This window comes from Cydia splendana, chromosome 8 (genome assembly GCF_910591565.1).
Source record: "Cydia splendana chromosome 8, ilCydSple1.2, whole genome shotgun sequence".
NCBI classification, from domain to species: domain Eukaryota; kingdom Metazoa; phylum Arthropoda; class Insecta; order Lepidoptera; family Tortricidae; genus Cydia; species Cydia splendana.
Window position 1 is genome coordinate 22,245,824 of NC_085967.1, and position 24,964 is coordinate 22,270,787.

Here is a 24,964-nt window from a genome sequence, read left to right on the forward strand (position 1 = left end):
GTTTTCTTTGTAAATATAATTGCTTTATGCGTTGAAACAAGTTAATTCAGTAAAAACCATCTAAAGGATACTAAGAGTAATATTTTACAAGGAAAAGAGCATGTATAATATAATCGAGAGTTAAAATAATTACTGATTGCTATATTTTAATTATGTATATAATTGTACATGCTTATAAGCAGGGATCGTACATTTTCCAGCATTTTTGGTGCACGAAGTGTTGTTAACGGAATTGGTATAAATAATTTCAACCCTAATGATTAATTAGCGTTTATTACGTTGATATTAACCTTAATTTACCATTCAGTTGAAATTATCTATACCAATTCCGTTAACACCACGCGAATCGATTTGGTGCAGCGGAGTGGTGTTAACGGAATTGGTATAAATAATTTCAACCCTAATGATTAATTAGCGTTTATTACGTTACGCACCAAAAATGCTGGAAAATGTACGATCACTGCTTATAAGATTTAATGAGTTACATATATTCAAAATACTTATATCCACATTTTTCTTCACATTGATGATCAAGTTTGTCATACATATTTATGTAATCATCTATTCCGAGATACAAGTGTGAATTAGGTATTAAATTAGTATAGATATTCTTGTTTGTACCGAAAGAGATACCTGTACGAAATTTCCAATCTGTGGGCCTAGCCAAGTTGACAATCGTTGACAGAAAACGCCAATTGAAAATTAAATAATGTATAGAAATAAAGTTGGCCAAGCAAATCTTGTCAGTTGAAAAAAGCGGCAAGTTTGAAAAATCGCGGGTTAGCAACACTATTTTCGAATAATTCCAAAATCGCGTGTCATCTGTGTTTTATATGTGGAATGTCCATCGTGAATCGACAGCCATCTTGTTTGTTTACATTCTGAATCGTTGCTATTTCAAGAGAAATTTGTACTGTCACCATTAAATACCGATATATTAAATAAGATTGTGCATGAACTTAAGCAAAGTCAAGGTGCAATGTAAAATCATGCTCGTTGATCGTAAATATTTGTAAAATTTGAGGTTATGATAATTGCATGTTTTGGTTCGATGTACATTGCTGCTTTTTTTAGCGCAATACTGCTCTTTGTATGTTGCCCTACTTCACTTTGCTGTACATTGCTACTGACATACTTTCCTTGACAGACTATAGGCAGTATATTAGTCACGTGACTTTTCGTAGCATCTGTCAACCGGATACATTTTTCCTTTTCGTTTGACATTTGTTGTACGACTGTCATCTTGACTAAGCCCCGTCGGCGTGAATGGTACTTTTCTTGTCTATTGTGTCATTTGTGTCACTCTACTATTTACATACTTGCTAGAAAATGACAATAATGATGACCGATGAAAACGCGACCATGTCATTAGGTTCAAATATTAACACAAATAAGGATTTTCTAGTTTCTTACGTCATATATACCACCCACTGTCACATCTTAATTACGAATATTACCACAGATTCCTAATTCAGATACATATATTAGAAATTATTATTAATAATCTCAACGAAAGATCTGATGGCACAAGCTTGTGTGTGGGATTTCTTCTTGTGTCAAAAGTGATGTCAATATTTAACTTTATTTTATGTGTGTTAAGTTGAATATTCCTTTTTTGTGACATATTACGTAGCTCAGTATAAGTTTTTGGCGTAAACAATCAATTAAATATACCTACTATTGATATTTTAATAAATTATGTATCCTTTAATAGCTACTTATTTTGCAAAATTTGACCACTTTTACCACCGAAAGACGTCCACTGCTGGACATAGGCCTCCACCAGGACTCGCATTTTGGATATATATATATATATTGACCATCACCAGTGGAAACGATTACATAATTAAGTACCTATAATCATCAATACTACCATCTCGAAGGTTTAAATTCAATTACTTACTACAAATAATTTCAAGAAACTAAATTCAATGCGACCTCCATTGATTAGGTTCATAGCAAATATTATAATTTTATTAATGTTACAGCCAAAATCAATACCATCTAGACTTTGATTTCCAAATGTCAATCATTAAGAATCACTTAAAAATAAGATTTGACATTTACCTTTGCACAATGTCGAAAACATTAAAACAGTCTAAAAAAATCGATTAAGGCAAGACTGGTTGAATAAATCTAGATAATTCAATTATAGTATAAACAAAAAGAATAGATAGTATAGAGGGGTCCTGTCATTGTAAATTTTGTAGTCACTGTAAATTTACTGCCATCTATCGACACACGACTAAAACTCAAAATGAAAACGTATAAAGTTATCAAAAAATGTATATATATGGATAAATGATTTTATTATTTTTATATCAATTTGATCCATGTTCATTCACTGATATCTATGTGTTAAAATTGTTAAATATGAAACGGTGTCGTCACGCCATCTAGCCGAGGATAGGCTAAAGGTGTGGGCGGCATCTATTCGAGAATGACTTTTACTTGAATTCCGAGGCACGTTTTTTCCTTAGACTTTATTCGTCTTATACGAAGTTACATATGTCTTTGGTATAAATCAGAACCGCGGCATTCATATCATTCGTCTCGCATCTTGAATATTATGCAAAAATGTCTTAAATTTTTACATCTATAAGTAGGTATCAAAACACGAGAAATAAAAAAAACGGTCAGCGCATGACACGAAATTCTAAAAACATTTAAAAACTTTATTCTAAATAGACCGTCCGTTGGACAGCCAATTGATTTCCCGTCAAACCTGCCTGCTAATTTAGTGCAAGAGAATTTTCACCGAATTAACCATTTTTGACTGACGCTGTTCGGCGGGATGCAGCGCGAATGAAATTAAATACCCCTACCATTTGCTTAAAATAAATTGAAAATAGAAAAAAAAAATATCTATAGACACCGTAGAGTGTTGTTGATATGAAATTGAAACCTCATTAGAAAGGGGAGTTCAGGGTAATATGGACCCAAAAAATATGTTGCGAAAATCTCTTATAATCTAATCTAAGTTTTAATCTTATCTGACCTACTTTTGTGGTAGCAGTTCGTTGCTGCGAGGGTCGGAGTTCTAGCCTAACCCATTTTTCTAGCAAGTAGAGCAGTTTGGTTCTGTAAAAGTCGCAGTTCTAACCTAAATTAACCCACTTTAATCTTTCTGGTGCCTAACAGTTTTTTTATGAAGCAAGTATAGTTAAGATTTATCCCACATATACTTACATACTACTATCAAGCTTAAAATATGTACATCCAAACTATAATATATGCATGTATTATTAATGCGAAAGTTACTCTATCTGTCTGTTATTTTTTCACGCTTAAACCGCTGAACCGATTTAAATGAAATTTGGTATGAAGATAGTTTAAGTAACAGGGAAGTACATAGGATAGTTTTTCTCAAGCAAATAACCATTTAGCAAAACCCGCGGTAAGAATTAAGTTACTAAATAAAAGCTTACAAAAGTACCAGGCCCCAATTTCACCACGGTGACAGGTGCGACAATTGTAAAATCACTGTTGCTGACGTCACAGGCGTCCATGGGCTACGGTTGCCACTTACCATCGGGCGGGCCGTATTCCTGTTTGCCACCATCATTGTATTATTAAAAAAAACTTTATTATATCGGAAAAAAAACAGATATTTCTTTTGCGAAGTTTCTGACAATTGTCAAGATTTAGAAGAATTGTAGGTAATTCTTGACAGGTAATGAGTTATATGTCGGAATTTCGTGACAATTGTAGTGTTTCTTGTGACAATTGTCATAAACTTAGCAAGAGAAATATCTGTTTTTTTCCGATATAATAAAGTTTTTTTGAATAAAACAATGATGGTGGCAAACAGGAATACGGCCCGCCCGATGGTAAGCGGTAACCGTAGCCCATGGATGCCTGTGACGTTAGCAACAGTGATGTTTTACAATTGTCGCACCTGTCACCGTGGTGAAATTGGAGCCAGGCCATCATAAACACGTAGTAGTTGAGCGTTATAATACGCGCTGTCAATCAGGCCGGGTGACGGCCCAGTCGAATACAATGGCGTTATCGGGGCTAATGTTATTTACAGTTATTGCTGGACTATGGTTTTATGTTTTAAATTCGATATCGGGTTTGCATTGTTTGCTAGCAATAGCTATTATTCGGCAAAAAAATGTAATGCAATTAAAGTAACCGAAGAAAAGTGAGTAATTTCAGAATAAAACAGGAAACACATAAAGAAATTAAAAGCTACTGGCTTAATACCTAGTCGCTAACATGAAACCCCCCTTCCATAAATTCCTTATATGGATCACCTGATTTTAATATAAGAAGAAAATGGGACACCGTTTTTATAATTTTTTCTTTTCATTTATTTTAAGAATATCCTACAATTTGCATTTGTTTTCTATTTCGATTGTTCGTCACTGTCCCAGTTCATGACATTTATACTTAAGTAATTAATTATCAACAGAAATCGAGTAGGTTGTCATCTATTGTGATGTCGAGCACTAGGCCGTTTGCCTTAATATTTTTTTATATATTATATGTATACATATAGTGCACTTTTAATTTTGTACTTAAAATCGTCACAAGTTGACTTTAGAAACACATGGAATTAGCGATTACAGTCATGAAACATAACATGCATTTATATAAACATCGCTCAAATATATTTTACATTACTTTAAGGTTCTACAAATATGTTTATGTCAGATATTTTCGCGCGCATTGCAGTGAAATATTTTCTCGTAGATACTCAATACTCAATACTCAATACTCAATACATTTATTGCACATAATGGTTACAGAGGTGGTATATACATTTTATAATTACAGATCACATTATGTACCCACACATACACACACACACACATTACATTATGTTCACATTATGTGATGGCTACAGTTATAGGTCCATCGCATGACTACACATACTGGTAACAGTTAATAATTAGTAATTAATTAGCACATGCCACAAATTTACCACATATCGATTGTGGTGAGAGTTTTGATTGCCAATGACTTTATAGCAACGTTCTGTTAATCTACATGAACATTCAAGTAACATAATATGCGTCTGGTACTTAGTTTTCGTTGAATTAAATTAAATTAGAGCAGAAATTTAACATATAACTACTCGCTCTACCAGGATTCCCTACCTACTGTCACAATCATGTTCTTGTTTTTCAATTATCGAGTGTTTAAGTTCAGTTTCAGAGTGTATGCACAATAAAGTGTTCCGTGTTGCCCCGACGAGTCCCTTATCTTACGTACCCTTAAAAAAATGTGTTCCTATTAGATAAGTTCTACCTATTTTATTTACTAAACTGTGTTCAGATGAACATACGTACAGTCGCGATCAGATATATCGGAGCGGCCAAGACACTCACAAGTATCTGAACACGCCTCTATTGTCAAGTCAAGGCGTTAGAGTGCGTGTTCAGATATTGTGAACACCTTGGCCGCTCCGATATATCTGATGGCGACTTTACACAGACGTGTGTGTTACTATTCATTCATAAGTCGTTCGATTCTACTCTTTCTAATTTACGAAACCTATGATCAAACGCACAGTATCAATATAATTTTGATACTTCAAAAGCACATTCTGCAAGAGCCCAATGATTAGAAAATTATCCATTACCACCCCATGTTCAAACACATAGGTAAATATTAATTAAATCTGTATTGCAATCTTAACATAATGAGTGACTTGTTCTGCGTCCACGCATGAGTTACGACGCATGCGAGAACTCCTATCATATTTCAGCGTTTCATTGTAAAATGAATCTTATTATTTTTGTAATAGGGTTGGTAATAGATTTGGTAAAATATACGATTTTGTGAGATTTGATATTGCATTGCTATAGTAATTTAGGAAATAATAATCGGTTCTCTTTGAGAATGGAGGTTATTTTATATTAGTAAGATGAAAACTTCATATGTTTGATTTGGTAGGGATTTGATTACGTTTTTCTATTTTATTTCGTTTATCTATACACATATCATAAACCCTCAATGATGCGATTAAAAACCGCATAATAATATGACGGCTAGTATAGAGATAAACTAATTATTAGGATATTTTTTTGTCTGTAAAAATATTATTAATGCGTAATGACATTCTAATTTCGAACATCTCTGAAAAACAAAGGAATTTTATTTGACCTCATTTAGTATCAGTCGAGATGACGTTTTATTCGAAATGAAATGTCAATGAACAGTTTGATCAAAAGCCACTATGACGGTCGTAGCATGTGGTTCTTAAATACATCGTAGAGAGCTTATAATATGTGTGTAGGCAAAGCAGCACACTTGCACATCTATATAATAGTTTGACATGTATGGTACTAATGTCAAATGAAATTGACCGAATTTTGTGTAAAGACTGCTAAGTATTTCACCGCTTGATAAAACCAAAAAGAATAGATAGTATAGAGGGGTCCTGTCATTGTAAATTTTGTAGTCACTGTAAATTTACTGCCATCTATCGACACACGACTAAAACTCAAAATGAAAACGTATAAAGTTATCAAAAAATGTATATATATGGATAAATGATTTTATTATTTTTATATCATTTTGATCCATGTTCATTCACTGATATCTATGTGTTAAAATTGTTAAATATGAAACGGTGTCGTCACGCCATCTAGCCGAGAATAGGCTAAAGGTGTGTGCGGCATCTATTCGAGAATGACTTTTACTTGAATTCCGAGGCACGTTTTTTCCTTAGACTTTATTCGTCTTATACGAATATATATTAAGTTACATATGTCTTTGATAAAACCAATGCACTCAATTCTATAATTTACACCCAATTTTACTACGTACTATGTCTTAGATAGACCAAGAGAATAATGACGAAACAATTTAAATCCTATTGGCGTTTACGTTGTTATTGAACTAAACTTTAGAAATTTAATGCGATCGAGTGAATACCTTTACTGGTGTCGTGACCAAACTGAAATTAAACATTTTGAGATGTCTCTTGACTTCGTATAGCTATTATTCCAATTTGAATCTTATATCATTAACTATAAAGTCGTTATATGAGTTGACTCTTTTGTTACAAATCGGTCAACTTGAATGATTGAATGTAAATGTATTGTGGTTTAATTTATTATTATTACTCGTGTAATTTTGATTGAATTGGTTCCTAAATCACAATTAACTAGAAATTCGATTGTCAATTTTGCTTCTTGCGCTAATCTTAGAATTATAATTTCGCATGGTTGGTTTATGTCCTTTACCTAAGTTGTGATTTAAAATACACTCATAGACAAAAGAGGAACGCAAAAAGTTTAATTACTAATTTTGAAATTACTTTAGGTGCTGTAATCCAGTAATCAAACCTTTTTTGTCCATGTCTAAAATAGTCTAAATTTGTCCATGAGTAGGTATATTTATATTTTTTTCTTTTCTTTCTCCCCAACCTTTTAAAAAAGGTGTACCTGCTTAAGTATTAATGATTGTTTTCATTTATTTTCAGATTTGGATGGTGTGACAACGATGGAATAAAGTCTGGATAAGCAATGTAAGATATAGATATATATACCTACTGTTAATCGTATAGATATTTATAATTTAATAATTATTAAACTGAAGGTTTAAATAACTCCCTACGCTATATGCCAATAAAATCCATTTAATGCCAAAAATGCCTTACATCATTTTGGAAAAGAACTGATACTTTTCAAACTGCTACATCGATTTTTATTAAACATAGCTAAAAACCACCGCAAAAAAACTTGAAAATACAGTAATTTAGTTATGTAGGTATCGATTTACTTACAAAATGATGATCTACACTGTCCTCAAGACATTTAAAGTCACCGAAACACGAGCATACAAATCACAGCTGTTCACAGCGGGAGCACTCGACTCCACTAGCTCTCGACAATGATACAGCGATGATGACTGGCGAATTCGCCAGTTTGTTAACAGATGTTCCACTCGCAAAAAGTGGGATTGATAGCTTAGGAATTTAGCTTTGTTGTGCAATATTTAAGTAAATACCCGGCTCGTAGAAGTTCGTGCCTAACGTAGTTACTTATTTACTCGTACTTACTTTTTATTTTATTTTGTATATTTATTTATAGTATTCTCTTTATTTATTTTTCTTCTTAAGTTAGGTTGTTTATAACATGAATATAAAATTAAAATACTAAAACACTTACAAAACAATAAAAAAATACATATAAACACATTATAAAAACCTAACCTAGGGTGCCGCCGGCAGCGGGGCAAGGCCCAAGCCGTGTCCAAGATCACCGCCTTCTGCATCTGGCCCTTGATCCAACCATCTATATAGCGAGAGTCAAATTATATTCAGTTATATTATTTATTTTCATTTATTTAAACTTTATTGCACAGTAAAAAATATACAGTGACAAAAGGCGGACTTAATGCCACACGGCACTTATGTCGGCGACCGATCGTAAAACCCGCCAGATCATGAAATTCCTAGGCGTATCGTGAAACGTGAAAATCATTGTGTCGTTCCCTGACTCGGCGGAGCCCCGCTACGCGATTCTGCATTCGAACACATATCTGCGTCCACATAATTTGTGTCAAAACCTGTCTCAACCTCAATACATCCTAAGCCGAACATACAATAGCTTCTAAGACCTGACTTATTCTTATCCCATCTCGCCGCATGTCGCGTCGCTACTAACAGCTCTGACTGCCTGGCCACGACATCGCGCGACCAGCGGCAGCGGCGGCGGCGAGCGAAAAGCGAATGTTACAAAATAAGGCGAAAAGAAGAGAGAGGCCACGACGCGCCGCTGCCAGCGGCGACTCGCGCGAATTTAAGCGGGCCACAGACCATCAGTTTTAACTGCACAGTTTTAACTGCACAGTTTTAACTGTTCAGTCAAACTGTTCAGTTAAAACTTTATCTAATGAAATTTCGATTAGATCGTCAGTTCAACTGCACAGTTCAAAATTTGCCTACACACGTACGTTTTAACTGAACAGTTTGACTGAACAGTTAAAACTGTGCAGTTAAAACTGATGGTCTGTGGCCCGCTTTACTCGAGCGACCGGCGGTGGCTAGGCGCGGCGCGGCGGGCGATGGAAACAAACAGGCCTATTCGGATTTCGAGATAATCACAAGATCTTGAAACGATTTAGAGATCAACTAGATCTACATTAGATATCGACTAGATGTGACTTGGATATCTAAGTCATAACTTGTCGAAATCGTTCAAGAGGACCTCCAGAATCGCGGAAACGTCAAATTTGACATATCTATCTTACAAATATCTTTAAATTATCCGTATCGTAACTTGTTGAAGTCTAGTAGAAATCTAATTCATTTTCCGAATCGAGCCGAAAGACACGGGCGCGAGGAACGCGGCCACGACTCACAGCGGCGCGACCGGTCTTAGCGGCGGTACGCATCGGGCGGTGAATCGTAGAACAAATTTTTTTATAATATTCGCGCGCGATAATGGATACGGAAGTGTTTACCACAGAAATATTGTTGATTAGTCAGAACTCTTTTTGATCGGAGTTTAGGTGTGTGTAAATGTTCGTCCAAGTGTTGGAGTATATAATAAAATGTTTGTACACTCAAATGTTAACTTTGCGTGCGTGCGGATGCTTTCTATTTTGCTTTTTTTTTGTTTTTTTTTTGCTTTTTTTATTCTTCGTAGAACACTCTAAACTCGCCTAACGTATAACGGCGTCTATTAAGTTCGTGCACACCTTCTCTTATATTTAAAATATCTCTCATGAAATATGAGCTGCTGTCGAGGCATTGAAGAGCCACTTCTGACAAAGATATTTTTAAACACTTGAGTACGTCCCATTCGCTCGACGCCGCCGCCGCTGCTGCGAAGTGGCATGCTCGCCGCGCCGCTCTACCTTGCCGCGCCGCCCGCCGCACCGCTGGTCGCTTAAGACCAATGTCGTGGCCAGGCCGTGAGAGACGTGGTTCTCTATTATTCAGCCAACCCGTCTATTCCAGCTTGAGCTACCTGATCCGGCCAGGAACTTATTCAACGGCCTGGCTAAACGGTAATAGCTAGGTGAGGGGTTCTCAAACAAATGTCATAGAGGACCTTTGACAGTTTCTAAAGCCATCGTTTTTTTTTCAAAATGGCAGCAAGATTTTAAAATGATCCAAGCGCTGAGATATTGTAAATATGTTTTTGGTATTTTCAAATTAACGCTAAGTTTGAGTTATTAGGTATCCCTGCCGTTACAGGTTTGACACTTGAGCATCTCAGCAGTACATTCGGCAGCAGAAGTTGTTAAACGGGCGAGGTGTTCAAAATTACCTTGACACACAAGAGTGTTGCTTGTTCAAAATGATCTTGACGCGACTTTATTGTTTAAGAGAATAAGAATTCAATATCAAGATTCGCTTCAAGATAATTTTTGAACACCTGGCCCGCTTAGCAACTTCTGCAGCTGACTGTACCTACTAGATACCCAGCTCTTTCTAGTGCACTAGAATATACACAGTTTTAACTTGTATACAAAAACCTAAAGATCGAGAGACTGTTCGAAAATGACTGGAAATCCAGTATATCCTAACCTCAGTATATCCAGAGCTTAACAACCACTACCAGCTTCTTAGATGCAGATATCACTTGACGGTTATTCCTGTTACCTCCATCTTGTGTCGCATGTCGCGTCGCTAGTGTCGTAGTGTCGCTACAAACAGCTCTGAGGGACGCGTCTCTCAATTATTCAGCCGACACGTCGGTGGCTATTCCAGGCGCGGCATTAGATCGGTGTTGCTTGTCACACGAGTGGCCACAGTTATAACTTACCTTACATGAACCTTATGCCGTTCTGATAAGGTTTATGATTGACTAGGATGGTACGTGAGGGAAAAGCTTGAGGTGAGGGCACTTGTATTTTCGAAGCAATCTTGCTGCTAACTTCAAGATTGCTCAAAAATACTTTGGCAAAAAATATTTTTTAGGAATAGTTTACTTCACTAATAATACAAGCATAATTTTCTCACTATTTTTATGTAGGTAATTAAACACGCAAATATTATACATTGCGAGAAATTGTTGTATATAAGCGACATCAGTAGGTATATATGATTGAAACTATAGACGGAACATTGTCCCACATTCGCGGTACAAATTCGCATTTGTTCCTTTGATTTACCGCCTAAACGTTTACAGGCCCGATAAAACTCATCTAACAATTACACGCCGTACCGTATTAGACATTAATTCCAACTCGGGACTCGCTGCGACATTCCCTTTGATTCATGGGTCTTCAATCCACAACTTTAACCTAACCACCAAAACTTACACAATCGATTGTGAACTTTTTTGCAATCTTATTAAAGCTGAAAATGATTGTCTGGGTTTCGAGATTAATTGTGAAGGAGCGGTACCAATTGTCTTTACAGTTTGAGATTAAATTGATTTATAAGACAGCATTCGGTCCGTCACCGGTTCGTGGTACGGTCGTAAAGTCGTGTCGGGGTCGTTACGCCGGTCTTTGATGTGACGTTAAATCATACTTGATGTATTTGATTCCTCAAGTAACGGGTAATTTACGTCGCTTAGTTAAATTTGGAGAAATTCTGGAGAAAAGGAAAACAAGAGATTTGTGCGGATTATGAATTTTATGAACACATTTAGTCACAAATCTTGGAGGTGACAGACAAATTATATCCAGTTGCACGATCATAATAAATTAATAAATGATATAGAGTACAAACATATGAGACATATGATGAATCGCATTATGTTTCTCGAAAATGTTCAGCGAAAGAAAACATCGTGAGAAAACCTAAATATATCTTGGACTTTTTGCGTTACTTGATTCCTATGCGCCTTGGTTTTCCTGACTACATCTTAACTTCTACTCTGTATAGGTACCTATAATATTCTTATTCATTCACTGTATCATACGCTACGCTACTAAATCTACTAAATCTCAATACTCAATACTCAATATTTATTTGCAAATTCACAAAGTAGTTGTACAGGTCTCTTTAATACGGAGCAAGAACAAAAGTCACAAACGATTTTTTTAAACAGTTTACCAACTCATTTACGTAACAAAACATTGATTGATTTTAAATTGAAATAGATGGCGTATACTTACTAAAGGATGACTCACGTTAGACCAGGCCGGGGCCGGGCCGGAGCTTCCAGCGCTTCGTATTCTATGGAAAGCACAAAGTACCACGTGATCACCGATCAGCCGTCATAGAAAATGATATGACGGACGCCTCGGCCCGGGCACGGCCCGGTCTAGCGTGAGTCATCCTTAAAACAAAAGTGACCTCTAGTGACTCCGCCACTAAAGCTTGGTCACTTTTTATTTAATATATGACATCTACCTATTTCAGTGTTGGATTTTTATATAGTAGTGTGACTTCTTCATCATCATCATTTTAAGGCCTGTCTTCGGGTACGCCACTTTTCCCGGTCCTGGCTAGTCTCATCCAGAAGTGCCCCGCGATCCTCCGAACTCCAAATGTCACAAATCAAAATATTTAATAAAAAGGAACGAAAATGTAATTTTTATTTCATCAATTATGTAATTACAATATATTCTACTAACTACCTAAATACCTAATTTATAAGAAACGAAAATCCAAAGGTCCCCATCACACTGGCAGCGTTACCCCGCTGTATGGCGATGGAGACCTGTTGGACAAGCCGCGACTAAAACTTAATAAAATTATTTGCTTTGTTCCAAGAATGCACTGATTGATAGGTTACAAAGGCCTAAACTTAGCCAAGCGACAAACATTCAGATGACAAACTAAGTGATCTGAATTAAGCCGGTAAATTGGGACGACTGGAATAACCGATCAGTCTGGATCGGAATAAGTCCGGTATATTTAAACTTTATTGATTAATGAATGTCAATGTTTACGGGTACCTAAACCAGGTGTGGCTCACTCCGCGATTTCGTTGCGTCACTACAAGCACTTACATGCGGCCCACACCAATTTTGGTGCCTATCAGTAGTATAGTTGCCGCGCACCACTACCGAACGGACGCCTGCTCGCGCGTGCGCCACCTAGCGGTCATATCTGTCGTAATACATAGACGCGTTCTGTTAGAGAGTGAATCTTCTGTACTCTAGTACTATTATTTATTATGTGCCTAAACATGCTTGATTAGGTTTTCAAAAGGACCGTGCATGAACTCTAGGGGTCAGCACAGGAGCCCTTTGTTTATTGGCACAACGTGTAAATGTCAAGGTTCCGATTTAGACCAGAAGATGACAGAACCTACAACGCGCAAGGGAGCGTGCGTACACTAATAGGGGGCTAGGGGGTAGCACCTGCTTTGCCGCGAAATGTCAATGTCATGTTTAAGTTTCCAATTTAGGCCACAAGATGGCAGATCCTCCAAAGTGCACGGTCCCTTAAACGGTTTAGAAGACAGTTTCATAATGTCCACAGAAAACGTCTTTTCTGTGGACATCATGAAAGTAGTAGTAGTAGTAGTTATCACTTTATTGTACACAATTCAACACAGGTTTACATAATATTTACAGAAATAAAGGTACAAAGGCGAACTTATCTCTGAAAGTGAACGGTTTGAGTGCCTTTTTCTAAAACTTTCATCATACAAAATTACAAATTAAAAGAAGTAGAATGTGAAGAATAAAGTACGAAATAAATAAAAACAAATATCAACATGATTGAGCTATAATTCAGGTTTTTTATTTATTTTCATTTTATCATTGAACGATAAATATCATATCGCGCACATCTGTAGAGTTAGACCAAGAAAAGTCTGCAACAATTTTGATAGCATAGGTACGCAGTGCAAGTGTCATTTATACGTCATAATTTCATAGAAGTTTGACGTTTTAAATAACACTTGCACTGCGTGTGCTCTATCAAAATCGTTGCAGACTTGTCTTCCTCTAACTCTAGATATTTCTTTGCTTTTTGAAATGTACTAATCTGGGCAGTCAAGAAAAAGCACTGAAACCAAGAAAAATGCCTTTTGTTTTTAATATCTTCATTATTCATCTTTTTTACCGAAATTAAAATCAAACCAAGCGGACACCTAATCCGTCCAACAAACGTCTATTGAGGCAAACAAAAGCTTTAATAGTCCGTCCCAGGTTCGATTCCGGGCTTTGTCCGCGAGAGGAACTCATTACATTGGATCCACTCCGAATTTGCGATTAACTGTTCACGCACTTCCGTTTTTAAACGCTGCGTTTTCTCCCTTTAGGTTAATTTTTAAACGCATTGTTTAAGCTAAAGCAGAAAGATAATTTTTTCATGAATATTTGTAGGTATGAATGTATATTTATTTGGAACATTCTACACCCCATTTAGTAAATAAACGCGCATGATATGATTCCCATAGTTTTTTGATACCTCCTTCGGGCATCTGAACTGACAGTGCTTTTTCTGTACCTACGACCCACTTACTTACTTCGGCTGTAAAAGATTTTGATGTATGTTATTGTGGCTAAAATGAACCTATTTATATGTCTTCCAATTTTTACTCTTTTAAACCGAAGCAATACTGTTGTATTGCTCCCGCTATCTTCTATCTAAATAAAATCTCGGCGTTTCGCCTCACAGTGCGTAGCCCGCTGGAAGTCCGTCCCGCCATCGCTCAGATAATGAGCTTTACTCTATTCCATCCATTGTCCATTATACAAACGATTTTCTTTTAAGATTTGATTGAAATCTGTCATCCCTGCGAAGCCCTGTGAGTGACATTGGATATTATATTTTTTATTCATATCATTCCGTTTTCTTTTTCCAATTTCTGTAATTGAGTTTATTATTGCCTGACAAAGACACAATTTTTATATCTTACATATTTCCCTATTCATGGACGCGGCATGGCATATTTCTAAAATTATGCTCTTTATATTCTAATTGGGTGTAAATTTTATCAGTAACAAAACTAGAAAGTAACCAATTCTATTTAAATACATATAAACGACTGTCTATAAAAGAATAATATACCAACTACATAACTACAAGAAGAGTTGTACAAGAAGAAACCGTAATAAAATTTTGTAGTTGAGTTATACCTACAGTTTGTCAAATGTTTAGGTATTTAGGAATAAATTTAACTCTGCTTTTATAGTACATATATTGTCATTTTACGGTCGATAACACCAGTTTGTCCAATGAACTAGATTTAATATTTGATTTTATGACAAATTATTTAATTCCTTATTATTTTTATAATTTTTGTCCAATCATATTCTTATATGTTATGATCTGAAACATAAATACACAGCAAGTAATCTCAGCACCTAAAGCGCTCTGTAACTTAAGATAAACACCAAAGCACCAAACAAAACCTAAAATATATCCAGAAAGCTGGAAGCAAATTGCACTTGTCACGCCGTCACCGTCACGCCGCGATATTGCACGTCACGTCACGTCACGTATATTAGCTGCATGTGCAAGCGCAATGCACTCGCAGTGCACTGAAATAATGTGACGTTGACGCGAGTTGATGGTAGAGTTTCGTTTTTGAGACGTTTAAGATATTTGTTGTCTAGCGGAAGTAACATTCTAAACGAGTGTAGACGAAGCGTTTAGAAATTGACTTTCTACATTATAACACACGTTTACAGTGTAAAATGTGTGGTATAAAGACAGAGTGCGTTAAAAAGTAGTAGACCGAATTAAAAAAACGTTTTCATAATTAAAATCTTCCAAAAAAGACCGTACCGTACAAACACATCCGTATTCGGAATAAGTGTAGATTTTGAAAAAAAAATTAAGTATAAATATTTATAAACGTATAAAGTCCTACCGATCTGTTATTTAATTATTACGAAACTGGTAAAAAGACAGAATGATGAAGCAGTAATTTGACCAATCGGAACACCATTTTAGTATCTATTTTACTAAAATGGTATGATAATGATAAATGTTAACTTATTTACGGACTTAATTATTAACGTATTTACCTAATATTTGCGTATAATCAATCAGTTAACGATGTGTAAGTAACCTGTAAATAATAACTCAGCCTATATACGTCCCACTGCTGGGCACAGGCCTCCTCTCATGCGCGAGAGGGCTTGGGCTATAGTCCCCACGCTAGCCCAATGCGGATTGGGGACTTCACATACACCTTTGAATTTCTTCGCAGATGTATGCAGGTTTCCTCACGATGTTTTCCTTCACCGAAAAGCTAGTGGTAAATATCAAATGATATTTCGTACATATGTTCCGAAAAACTCATTGGTACGTGCCAGGATTTGAACCCGCGACGTCCGGATTGAAAGTCGGGCGTCATATCCACTCGGCCACCACCGCTAGTACAAGCAGTAATAGTAAATACCTAATTACGTTTATATAGCAGTAGCATTCGATACCCAACGAGCTTGTAAAAATCGATCGAAACAAAATCGATCGCAATAAAATCGATACTCAATCGAGCACGTACGTCGCGTGTGAAGAAATGCAAATTTGAGACCACCGCGAGGTAAAGGTCGTGTTTAATGCTAATAGATTAAAAAAAGAAATTAGAGGGAATTACATTCCTGCTGAGGAATTGTTGGAATTTTGTACTTTTTTATGGATCAGCTGCTACAGGAAAAAAAGATGGTAATGATTGAATAATGTTACGGTTTAGACTCACTTGTTTTAAGTCACTCGCGCGGCATGTTTCGGAGAATCTACGTCTAGGTATGTTAGTGTCTCACAACAGTTTAAATTCGATTATGGTAATTATTTTATGTTTACTCCCGACGGAAATGAAGGGGTGTTACACTTGAACGTTGGTGTGTTGGAGGGACCGATTTGACTATTTATTTCAATATAGTTCAACTGTTTAGATGGCGCTGTTTTAATTTTTTTATGAGTTTTAATGTCATAGAATGACATTTATATTGTATCATAGCTTTAGCAAACCTAGAACATAAATGTAACGTAAATAACTTACAACTACATACGAACCAATTACATTCCAGTCATGTTGGTATTATCGGAATTTGCTTAGCTTCTTTATGGATCAGCTGCTTGCTACTGTGTGAAGGCAATTAACGATTATGATTGCACTCATTATCATTTTCATTGCATAATGGTATAAATTCAAGTTATAAGTTAAAGTTCACAAGACATTACACCATTTACAGTAACATCATTAGTGACATGACAAATGTATTTATTTATTTATTGATCAAATAAGTAACACAGCATTACAGTATAAAACCAAGGCACTGTGAAACTACAAAATACAAGAAAAGACAAAGAAAAACAATACTTACAAATAAAAATGAAATTAACTAAACATTAGATTTGGGCGACGACGTAACAGCGTGGCTCCGTAGCGTCGCCGTCGTCTGACTCGTCAAATATAAAGCAATATCTATAAATTCAACAGCCAATACATAAATAAATAAAATAATTTTAAGATAAATAAATACTCGAAAATAACAGAGAAGTATAGTCTCTATGGTTAATTAAACATTAAATTTGGAGATGGATAAGGTGTGCCTACTACTAATACCTACTAGTACTACTTCTATTAATACTACTTAATAAAGTAGGTAATAAGATTTGGAGGTGTAAACGCTCTCCAAGCATAAAGATGAAATTATATGTAATTAAGAAATAAATGTTTCGTCGTATAAAATATTTTATCATCTCGAAATAAACATACTTATACTAGGTTAATAATTAATAAAATTCTGGTCAAGTATAGAACTTCTCAGCATTTCGTATGGATCAGTTGCTATGAGTAATTATTAATACATTAAGTAGATATGATCTATTAGGGATGGTTAAGTGTTAAAGTTTCTTGGAAAGTGGGAGTGAACTCATGCGAACTGCATGTTAATAGTACATTATTGTCGAGGCTCGGAAGTAGCTACTTGCAGGCTGAGGATTCGTTTTAAACGGACGACCTTGGGAGTCCGTTTAATTGAATCCGAAGCCAGCAAGTAGCCTTCCAGCCGAGTCATATATAGTGCTTTTCTCAAAAATGGTGCAAGAAATATAAATATCATAGAAATATTTTACAAAAGCAACGTTCTTACGTATATATTTTCACAGAAAAAAGTAGAAACAATTGAAAAAATTAGCTTTGCCGCCTTTTTATTTTTTTAATAAAAAAATTGAAGTGTATTTTTCTGCCGAAAATACGCCAACCTATTTGAGACAGCTAAATAGTCGCGGTACTAATCATCTGTTTGGCTGTTTAATGGGCCTGTGCCTTCATTTGATATGGCCATTTCAACTTTTAAAAAGTTTGGAACTCGACAAATAATGGAATTTGTATGCAACATTGCAGTCCCAAAATCGAGACTGCAATGTTTTTAACTTTTTAATTTTTGACTGACCATAAACTATGCGCTTCGCGACCTATTTTTTAAACGGCAAAGTCGACTTTGCCGTCCATTTTTGAGAAAAAGGTTCTACAATTTAGCCACTTAAATCAGATAGGTTGCAGTGTTCTAGTAAAAAGAAGTTTAGTTTGGGGTTGAATTTAGTTTATGTTGCTATTTAAAGTATATTTCTACTAAGGACCACCGTAGCTTAATATGTATGTTTATTTCTCATCAACCGTTTGAGTCAAGCAATATACAATGTACCGAATAAAAATGCAGTCGGCATTTCAAGTTCATGTTATATGAGTCTAAGAGCGTATTCTGATTTTAATAACAGGGCAAGAATAAGATCTGGATTAGATCCTAGATCTAATTCTTAACCTATAGTCGATTGCACGAAATCACTTGTGACCATTAAAAGGCCCTAACCGCCGAAAGACTCCGGGAAAATTGTTCTTGTATGGGAAGTTTCATAGTTCAATGCTATGCGAAGTTCATCAGTCGGTCAAAAGTGCTTGATGCAACTGGCCCTTGGGGCCACACATGGGCCACACAAACCGACTGTCAACGTCAGCGTTGTTCGGAAAATATAATCTTCCATGCTTTGTCACATCTTGCATATTTATCTGTAACGAAATTGGTCGTTGTCAAATGCGTTCTTACAATTCGGTTTTACAATGTGTATAGAGGTACATATGTCTCGTGTGACCCCACCAAGCGTTTAACAGTTCGTGGTCCCTATTTACCAAACATGCAGACGATAGTTTATAATCATAGTATTTCACATACTTCGTCTTCTATGATGTGATTAAGATGGGAAGGAGACAATGATGAATCGATGCTTGGACTAATGAGACCCGTGCCGTCATTATAATACATCGGTAGTTAATTTAGTTAATAAAACTAACGCCTGATTGATAGACAATACTAGGCCACACAGAAGCTTAGAATACAAGATGCATGTCTATGGACACTATCTACAGTACTGACAATCAATGTACATACATACAGTCAAACCTCGATAAGGTGAATAACTTGTTAACTAAAAATAAGACGCTAACCCATAAAAACTACGTACGTACTCCATAAAATTTCACGAGAATCACTGCCCGATTCGAACTTTAAGATAGGTCAATTAATAGATCTAGAAACAATATGGATTAAATGTGTCAGTGTCAAAAGTGACGTTTTTGTATGAAGAAACGACACATTTGACACTGACATATCTAATCCATATCGTTTCTAGATGTATTCATTGACGTATCTTAAAGTCCGAATCGGGCTGTCAGTTGAAAATTGCGACCTGTAGAGGAGAACATCCAGACATACGAATGCATTTTTGACCAAACTGAAACGGAGGCCATCCCTAACGCGGTCTCTCAGAACGACATTTGCATACCTACTAGTGTGATATGCAAATATCGTTACCATGAGGAGATACTCCTCACTTGAAAAGAAACAAAACTTGCACTAAAGTGCATTTGCATTGCTTCATTAAGCCGCGTCTTTTTGCCCTTAATTACTGCGCGTGAGGTCCAACACTTCCAATATAATTGCGACCAGGTAGCCTGTTGGTTAATGTGAATAATGGACCCTTGATCAGTTATTTATAGGCACCTGCGATAAATAGCCAGATAACGCGAAAGATGGCGCTATGTTGGCTGAAGGTAAGATTAAAGTAAAATTTTATCAAAAACTAAAGCCGCCTGGTAAATACTTTTATAATAAAACACGATAGACACCTTTCGAACAGAAAAAGTAAGGGCAAATCGCCTAGCGTGGTACGGGCATGTGTTGCGGAGGGATGAAAGTCATGTGACGAGAAAGGTAGTACGAATGAATGTGGAGAGAAGTACGAGGAAAGGAAAACCGAGGGAAAGGTGGATGGACTGTGTGAGAGATGATATGAAACGAAAGCAAGTGAATGATGAAATGACGGGCGACGTGAGGAAGAGAAAGACATGCTGCGCCGACTGGGACGACTGGGAGTGACTGGGACAAGGGCAAGATAATAATGATGATGATGAGACACCTTTCGGTAGGTAAATTAATGGAAGATTTATGATGGAAATTTTCGTTACGATCGGGTGGGTTTCGATCAGCTCAATTAGCAAATTGGTGCATCAATGTTCTAGTTAGCCTGAGCCCAGTTTCAGTCTCTCCCGTTTTCGTTGTTAATTAATTATACATTTAAGTATGTGACTTAGATTTATCGAATGGCATACAAATTAAATCACATAAATCTAAAATATATCAGGTATGTCACAAGTTCCTATCCAAGGTTCTCAGCCATTGAGCTGCGTCAGAACTCAGAAGTCAGTTAGAACAGGTCATCGGGGCTTCCAGGGTATTAGGCTCTGAGGGGCCAACAATGGTGTTGCAATAGGTTTCCGATATTAAAAATGTACTTGGAAAGTGATTTAGGTAACTGTAGCCCATTTTACGCACAAGGAAAACCAAAATTCGTCTCAAGGTAGGTTTTTGCTGTATGCGTACATTACTTCATAAACAAATTTTGTCACGGTGACCACTTCCCATCAGGTGACTCGTCTACTCGTTTGCTAACACATAACATTTCCATAAGGTATTAACAATTTGCTACCGAATCACTAGAAATGGACCTGTCTTATCCTTCAAGTACAAACATCCACCTCGCATGCCAAAGACAGCCAAACTTTCTACGCCAATTTGATTTTCCGCATTGAAATGATAAGAACCAGTTAGTCCGTCCACTTCCACACAAAAAGCTCACGAAACCTCGTATCTCAACTCTGCCACCTGAAAAGAAACTTTATATAAAACTGAATAAAGTCTGAACTTGACGAGAAATATGAGAAGAGCGAGTTCGCGAAAGTTATCGCAGTATGTCATGTATCGCATCGATGCAGGTAAGATCATCGATTGCTGATAAAGATTTGAAATGCAATTTCTCAAATCGAGATCGAGTGATGCGACCTATTAAGCAACATCTTATTAGATGTATCATTCGGATTTTTAACTATTTTTGAGTGCTAAATTATTAATGATATATTATGGTCAATTGCTATTGTACCAGCTAAATTAAACATTAGGTAATGCAAAGTATCTACTCACTAGCGAGGATAAAATAATTCATGAGGTATTTGAAAAAATACGGATAAAGTAATCTTTACTATGTACAGCATAATCTATTTATGTCACTCCTAAAGCTGAGACATATAACGACACCATATTATTTTGGGTCACCATTATCAAAGTAAAAAAAATACTTGTAATATTGATAAATAAATGACGGAGTGACGGAAGCAGGCCACTGACGAGCCTTCCAAATGGATGCCGTTACAATGGATTCAACATTGTACGTTTTTGACATTCACGGACCGATTTTGGATTGCAGCCACGCTATTTGGACTGTTGGAAGGCTCGTCAGTGGCCACCTTAATACATACTATACAGTTGAAATACTATTATTTTTAAAAGTCAAATTTTGTGTCGTAGTTGGAAAGCAATCATACCGTGTCTAAAGACACTTCTCCACTCAAAGCTTGCATGCTTTATTTGCACATAGCACCCCAAAGCTAGGAGTAAAGCAACATCAGAGCATTCATCACCGCAAAATCAATACGAGCCGAAGCAAAAAAGCGAAAGAACAAAATATAACTCGGCGGCGTCGGAGTTTCGTTTTTCCGAACGCTATCTTCATATCCGGACGGCGAGGAAGCGAAGGAGGCAGGGATGCCACGTTCCATGTATGTCTCGTATGTGATGCTGGACTAGAAATGTTGTGTGGTTAATTTGATTTGAACACACTATATCAGTAATGATAATTAACTAATGGATGATGATCTAAAACGGACGGTGATCTAAGAAAAGACTGAGGATGATTAGGTTTAAATCAAACATACCTCAATTGTGCATAAAGTCTAAAACAATATCTAAAACAATCTTATGCACGTTTTAAACTATCAACAATAAGTCAAGGCACAGTCCTATCAGCCTACCATGGACTCTTAGTTTCAAGACTCCGATATGGGATCTTATTCTGGGGTAACTCAGCCGATAGAGAGAAAGCCAAATTAAGGTTAAATATATACATAGCTTTTTATTACGGACTTAATTTAAGAAGTTTCCTAACTTTCCTTGTGGTCGGAAAATACATCTGATATACTGTGATTACTGTGTGGGTAATATAGCCTCTTCAGATGTCATACTTTCCGCCGTGTCATTTTAGGTCATAGTCAAATATGTACTTGAAAAACTTTTTTGATTTTGAAAAATTTTCTCTACTAAAGACTAGTTAAGGCAAAAGTCACTAAGCAAAGTTTGAGGTAGACTAAATTTTAAAATTCAAAACTTGAGTTAAAAGCGTTAATCCCAATCCAAGCCAATTGTGAGCGCATCCCTACAACATTTTTCGAACGCGTCGTGTTTGTCTCGTATCTGAAGAGTGTCTTGTCAGGCGAATGTTGCTAAAAAGTGAACGGAAAGTTGAGACGCCGGTTGCGTTTTCAGTGCGAATGAATGGGTTTTCTCAGATGCATTGTCGCACATACTAAACAGACGCGTTACGAAGTGTTTACGCAGCCGAAGCCACCAGACATAGATGCAACTTTTGGTGTAATTTAGTTCTCAGTAGTATCAAGCAGCACTACAGATTTTTTCCTACAGGATTTTATACTACAGGTTCATGTTCATCTCTAGAATTCCGTTTTATGTACATATTTTTGGATGCATTTTAAATGAAACAGTTGTGCTCCCATATTATATTAAAAATCGTAAAAGTAGAGAAAAAACAATGGCCAAACTTATCGCTAAAATTTCTTCTTATTTGGATTATAATAACAAGTTATTCATTTGAGCTGGATACCGTAAAATGGGGTGAGTAGGGTCAAAACTGAAATTCAAACCTCGATAACATTTTATTTTTACATATGAAAACTGAATGGTGTATATAATAAGTGTTCCGGACGTTTGTATTTTAGATTTTATTTTATTTTGGGTAGTTCCATTTCATAACTTTGACGATAAAGAGGAAAATCCACCTCATCCCGTAGTGCTTCGTATTTGGGGTGAGAGGGGTTTTCATACAAAGGTGATTTTGGAAGATTGTTGGATCGATTTTTTTTATTATGCGTATTACTATAGCTCCATTTTAAATTGGAATACATTATTTTTGTAGCAATAGCCTTAAAATCCCTTCTCACCCCCCTCTCAAACCTTCTCTCCCCATTCATAACCCACCTCTCTCCGCGAAACCTACTCACCTGGTTTTACGGTATGTAATGGATATGATCTGTCTCCTTATCTTTTTGGGTAAGTAGCGAAATATTGCATATAATTTTTAGAATTTATTTCTATAAAATTGGTTAAACAGCTTATAACAAGATTGATAACTATAAACTAGTTTTAATATTGCAACAGATAGAAAATATTTTCAGTGGGTAGCTATTACGGACAACTAAACTATTTATACATATGTATTACATTTATTTTTCGTTATAAGTAGATAAAGGTACGAAGACGATTGGGATTGGACGACGATGCTTGACTAGAATACACGGCGCGATTCGGGAAATGAATTAGAGATTAACTAGATACGATATAGTAAAGATATGTGACGTCCCACGGCAAAAGGTACCTTACGGCTCGGCCACGACATCGAGCGACTTGCGACGGCGGGAGCGATAACCATAGGTTAGAGCGTGACACAGCGATCGGACCTTTCGCTCCAACCTATGGTTATCGCTCCCGCCGTCGCAAGTCGCTCGATGTCGTGGCCGAGCCGTAATGGCGGTTGACGCTTACGCTATTATTAACGCCGCTCCAATATTATTGCGGCGCTATGCGACGTAAGCGCCAGCCGCCATAAGGTACCTTTTGCCGTTGAACGTCACATATCTTTACTATTTCATATCTAGTGAATCTCTAATTCATTTCCCGAATCGCGGCGACAGTAGCTACACTTATCTAGAAATAAAATCGATATATCATCAACTCGTAAAACTGCAGCCAATCAACGTTCAGTGCCTCGTAAAATTTTACTTATCTACACGAGGTCGTAAGTACCACATTTCTACATATAACATACGAGCTTTTCGAATCGACAAATAATGGGTCATTTCTGTTACGACCGTAGTTTTTTGTGTTTTAATCGCATTAAAACTGTATAATGTAATCGCAATTTACTTCATTTATTGTGCTTTTATTTAATAATATCAAATATCAGGCCATTACTATTACGAACGGTTTCTTGTAATTGTTAAATTTTTATAGTAATTGTTATATTGGAACTGTTATGGTATTTCGGTTTATAAGTGCTTAACCCTTTGAACGCCACGCGTACCGTTTGCGGCGCGTCATCGTGAACCTTGAGGGAATGCAATAAGGTTGATATTGGGCTGTAGCCACGCGCGTCAGTTGACGTCTTTGGCAGTTTGGCCTTTAAACTCTTTAAAGTGCAATTTTTCGTGTAAATTTGCGTTAGTGTAAGTGCAGATGTTAATTTTAAACATTTAACCCGGTGGTTATTTGACCACCCACACTTTTATAACGCCACATTTAAATAAGTGTTTAAATTTAAGTAGCAAATAAGCATTAAGTGCAGGCTGGGCTTGTTAAAAACGGTTTTATATCTGAAAGCATTCACCAAAAGTTCACCGCACAATTTCAATAAAATAAGTACATACATACATTAAATGCCAAACGTTAGCATTTTACAATAAATATTGTTTATAAAATATTTCTGCATGTTTTTATAATCTTGTAA

At 36.3% G+C, this 24,964-nt stretch overlaps 1 protein-coding gene across 1 annotated transcript in view; it reads left to right on the top strand.

Annotated features, from left to right (window-relative positions):
• Positions 1-24,964, top strand: part of LOC134793005 (protein tiptop-like) — a 371,990-nt gene that overhangs the window by 33,229 nt on the left and 313,797 nt on the right. The window contains exon 2 of the mRNA XM_063764519.1: positions 7,439-7,483. The gene's annotated coding sequence lies outside the window, so the exon portion shown is untranslated. The remainder of the gene's footprint in view (positions 1-7,438; positions 7,484-24,964) is intronic.